Source organism: Hipposideros armiger, unplaced genomic scaffold (assembly GCF_001890085.2).
Source record: "Hipposideros armiger isolate ML-2016 unplaced genomic scaffold, ASM189008v1 scaffold_6, whole genome shotgun sequence".
NCBI lineage: Eukaryota > Metazoa > Chordata > Mammalia > Chiroptera > Hipposideridae > Hipposideros > Hipposideros armiger.
Window position 1 is genome coordinate 5,593,465 of NW_017731356.1, and position 5,311 is coordinate 5,598,775.

Consider the following 5,311-nt stretch of genomic DNA (forward strand, 5'->3'; position numbering starts at 1 on the left):
ATATATATATATATATATATATGTAAAGGGGGATATATATATATATATATATATATCCCCGCCCCAAGGGGAGAACTGCAAAGGTGACCATAGTGATATTCAGCAATGAGATATGTAGCACTTTTTTTAGGATGACTTTGCAGACTTAATCGTCAGACTTTGTATGAATGACTTGCTTCTTGATTCAATAAGTGGCAACCATGTGTCTGCTATACATGAGGTCTTGTGTTGTGGGGGACATGTGATGTTTGTTTTCTGGGAGCTCAAGGTTACGTTGAGGATGTCAAAGCATAATATGATGCGGGCATTTAAGAAGCTACAAATATAAGCAAAGTGCTATTGTGGTCCAAGGTAGGATTAATTCTGACTCGAGGTCTGAGGAAGCCTCTATGGAAAACACATTTAAATTGCACCTTGAAGAATAAATAGAATTTTGACAAGCAGAGATTAAGGAAAATGATCTTCTAGGCTGTTTTGTATTTGAGGAATGTTGGTAAGTCTGGTCTGGTTAGCGCATTCTGGGTGTGTGTGGACGGGGGAGGTACAGAGGGAGGTAGGGACGTGCTGGGGGCTGGAGGGCAGGAAAAGGGGTAGCTTGATCAGGAAAGATAAGTTATATTGGGAAAGGCAGCAAATGCCATATGTAGGAGTTTAAGAAGACTATCTTCAGAAGGTAATGGGGGGCTGTTGACTTTTTAAGGTGAAGATGGTCGAAATATGGGTTTTTGAAAAACCTTCCTGGCCGTGCATGGAGAATAGGTTGAAAGGTGGTCTGAGGCCGGTGTGTGTCTTGGTGAGAACCATTGCAGAGGTGGTGGGGAAGGATGCCCAACGACTCCCTGAGAGTAGCGTTGAAGACAGGACCTGATCCCTACAGAAGTGGCATTGGCTGGCATAGGAGGGGGTCAGTCACGAGTTTACCTGTTGGTCTCTGTTTTAACAGTGCGTTCAACCTGCGTCACAGGCCCTTCTATGTCTCCTGTCCCCTCTTAACTGGAGGTGTGTTGAAGGCAGAGAGTCAGGGTTTTCATCTTTGTGTCCCCCTCAGCCTTCAGCTCAGACCCCTGACCGTGTGGAGGCAATACTATAAAAACATTTGTGACAACTACGAAGTGACCCCAGGAGGATAGGCTGTAGCATGCAAATCTCATGAGGGTGGGTCTATTTGTTGCTCTGTGGGTGTGATGCCTGGTACCTGAAGTGAAACTCTGTGGAGTCCACGTGAGGGGCCTGAGAGCCTATGTGGGAAATCCCCCCGCTGACATCCATGACTGATTGCCTCCTGGGGCCACCTGGACTGTTGAGGGAGCCCTGAGCAGTAACAGCAGGTGGGGGACGGTCCTGCCACTGTCCTGTCCTGTCCTGGGAAACTCATTTCCACTCAGAAGACAAGCTGGCCAGGCCTCCTGCTAGGTGCATGGCAGTTTCTAGCTACTCACTGGCCTAGAAACCACCATCCAGGTTCAGCACAGGAGCCACAGAAGCACCCGGAAGTCATCATTGGTTATAGGGTTCTGGGGTCACCCACAGGGGAACTTGTATGGCAGAGTGAGGGAGGTGGACTAAATGTTCTCTACTTTATATTTGATTTACTTTGTTTACTTTTTTGAAACGAATGCATGCTCATTTGGGAAATAAATACAAATAAAAAGATAAAAGCATACATTATCCTACCTGTAAAGATAGCCAGGGACACATTTTTATGATTATAAGGCAGTGTGTCCTCACCACATGTGTATGTCTCCATATATGCACCACGCCATATATTCATTACCAATTATATGGTGCTCTTTTTTACCTCAGTCAGTCAGTAGGTTCCCCGTCTGCCTTATTTGCAGGACGCCCAGGATCTCATCTTGAGAGCCTTCCCTCTTGGCATCATCCATAAACATTAGGGGCTCACTCAGTCCAAAGGGAGACAGAGCTGCTTTTAAACAGGACACCAGGTCTGATGGGTCCCATGCCACTTGTTTTGTTGGCTGCCGTATGGCACCACTGTTGAAAACCATTTGCCAATACTGTGATGTCTTCTCAGGTCTAGACTCTCGTCACTACCTTTAGGGACCCCATGCTTGGGCTCCAGAGTCACAGCTCTCTAAGTTCACGTTCTACTCTCAACCAGTGTCTCCAGAGAACTATCATGAGCTTGCTGGCTGCACTGTGAGGGTCTTTGTGCCTCTGCCACATGCGACCTAGAGCTGGCCCCGCCCTATAAACCTCAGGCTCTAGTGGTGACCCTGGGTCCCCAGCAGGTTAAGCCTTTGCCCTTCCCGTCTTTGGGGTTTGGAATCTTCTGCCAATGAAACATGGCCAGGGCTATGTCTGTTTCCCTCATTTTAAATCTTGGGGGAAAAGGTGCACTAGGAGTATAGGTTCCTTCCTTCTCAGAAGATGCAGGGTTCCTTCTGCAGGTTGCTCCTCCTTTTCCCCAGAAACTAGTTCTGCATTTCAAGGAACATTGGTCAGGCCACAAAAAGTTTTAATTGCATTCTTCTCCAAGGAACGTCACAAAGCTAAGATCACCTCCAAGATGGTAACTAGGGTGAGCTCAGTGGATACTTGTCCGACTGGTTGGAAAGTTACTGGATCTGTCTGCTGAGGCAGAGAAGCAAGCAACAGCTCTGGCACATGGTTACATGGAGTGATCCTTTGGGATCAAATAAAATCCACTTGTCTCCGTACCCTGGAGCTGCCCTGGCAACTTGGGCCTCTTGGCTCTCAGGTAGCAGGCTTGGAAAGGCAAACATTGCCTCTCAGGGCATGGGAGGCTAGTTCTCAATCATCCGTTTGAAGAATGGAAATACAGTACTTCCAAATCTCTGAGCTGAGGAGAACCCGATCCGGATACTAATTCCGTGTGTGTCACTGAGGTACTCAACCTTAAAACACATCCTGTGTCTTACCATTTCTTACCACCCAGATTCAGGCAGCTGTCACTGCTCTTCTAGGCAACTGCAGTAACTCCCCAGCCAGTTTCTCTGCTTCCACACTTTCTTCTCTAGAGTGTTTTCCAGCAGGTCAGAGCTAACTGCTCATATCCCTCAACATGCTCGGATCAAATCCACATGCCCCACTGCAGTACGGAGGCGTCCACCACAGGACCCCCATGGGCCCGCCAGTCTCACCGCTCCCTCTCCTCCCCAGTCACACGGCCTTCTTGTTCTGCCTTGAGTAGCCCAAGCCTGTTTCTTCCTCAGGGCCTTTATACATGCTTTCCTTTCTTCCTGGAATAGTCTTCCTCCATTTCTCTACATGGTTCCCTCCCCTGATCCAGTCAAGTCTTTGCTCAAAAGTCATTTTTTCAGAGAGGACTTTGAAAATAGATACTGCTCCCGGTCACACCCCACGTCCCCCATGCCCTGTCCCTGGCTCACACTTTGTTTCGATGCTCCTCTGAGGCTCTCTCTCTCTCTCTCTCTCTCTCTCTCTCTCTCTCTCTCTCTCTCTCTCTATGGCTAATGGGGCTTCCGCACAGTATGGTGGTCTCAAGCCAGTCGGACTTTGTACATGGCAGCTGGCTTCCAAGCGGCAGCAGCAGTCCCGACACTGAGCTCTATTCTTGACTCTATTCCTTTTGAACTTTGTGACACTGGGCAAATCATTTCAATTCTGTAAGCTTAAACTTCCTCATGTGTGAAATGGGGCTAACCATACATGTCTCCGAGTGTGGCTGTGAGAGTTTAAAGTGATATGGATCTAACAGGAGACTAGACTCCAATACCCTCAGGACCCAGGAGTTGGGGGAGAGTAACTTTTTCTATTCTCTTCCTTTCTAACTACAAGAGCTGCTTACAGGAGAGGGATCTCTGACCAGACGTGTGATCTGGGGCTGGTGCAAGAAAAATGGCTGTTTTGAAGCTTCTGATGGTTCTTTGTGTTGTTTGGGGTGGAGCCCCGAGTAGAAACCCACATTAAAGGGCCCTTTGTGGTGGTTGAAGGCAAAGCGACAAGAGGACCAGGTGAGACCCAGGGGAACTAGAGGTGCCCCGTGTAACAAAGTGACAGAGAATATCTGTTTCCCAGCCCTGAAACTCAGAAGAAAGAGGACAAGAGAAAGCTCACAATGAGAGATTAGGATCCCAGGTCCATGGAAGCCAGGCTGAAGGTGGGGGCTGTGCAAGAGATGCCCGCTGGCCTGGGGTGATATTCTAATTCTGTCTGCTTTCTTTTCATTGTTGCCTCCATTATCACCAAGCCAGCCCTCAGAAAAGCTTTGTGCTGGTGCCCTGTGGACGCCTAAAGGGGAGGGGCCGTATCCACTCCTCACTGGAAAAGGAGAGGGGACAGCAGCTTAGGAGGGAGGTGGCCATAGGACGTAAGAAACGAGCTGACAGTAGGAATTTTAAGAACATGTGTGCCCACATTGGGAATCCTGGAAAACAGCATAGGTTTCTCTAATTTAGTATGTTAGGTAGGGGCTCAGACTACTTCACTGGCATAGGCTGACTCCGGGAGGCTGGCGGAGTTGGGGCTGGCGATGTGCACAAAGAACTTGACCTATAGCTGACTTACCTTAAACGGGAACTTCCCTTACTCCGAGTTCAAGTAACTCGCGAAGGGAAATAAAGCTTGGCATGGCAACTGGCATTCCGATCTGGGTTTGCTCTGAGCCTAAAGCCTTCACTTTTTACAGTATTCCATATTTCCTTCAAGTACTATGTATTTGCTACTAAGTCCTTTTTTAGAGCTAGATGAAAGACCCAGGGGCAGGTTGCTGCCCTGTTAAATGGTGACTCACCCTAGGTCACCAGAGGAAAGGCAGAGGCATTCCTGGGACTGGCTGAGGCCTGCCCAAGTACATTTCCTCTTGATTATTTTAAGGTCAAGTCTCCAGGGCTTAGCAGGCTGTGAAGTCCTTCTCTGTTCCAGCTATTTCAAAATCTTGTATATATGCTAATCATACTCCACCCTCAGCTGGCCTTCTATCATCTGTCAAGTAAATAGTGACTGTAATGAGGAAAGAAACCAGAAAATGCAAATGAAGAAAAACAAGGAGTGTGAGTGAGCAGGTGCCAGCTTAGCAGAAACCTAAAAATTCCTGCTCGGAGCCACATTGTCCCATATCTAAACTCACACCTTTATTTCTTTATTGACTCTGGCATAAGAAGATTTCCTTGCATTAGTAAAAATACTGTTAATGTTTTATGGGATATAGCAGTCATGGTCACATTGAAATCTTCCTTCAGTGGATGAAGGACTCATAGACTTATTGAAACATACACTGAATTAGAGTCAGACAGTCATCTACCCCAACCAAGGGCCTGAGAACTCTTGGGGGTGTTGGCGATTTTGGCCCCCTTCCATTTAACAT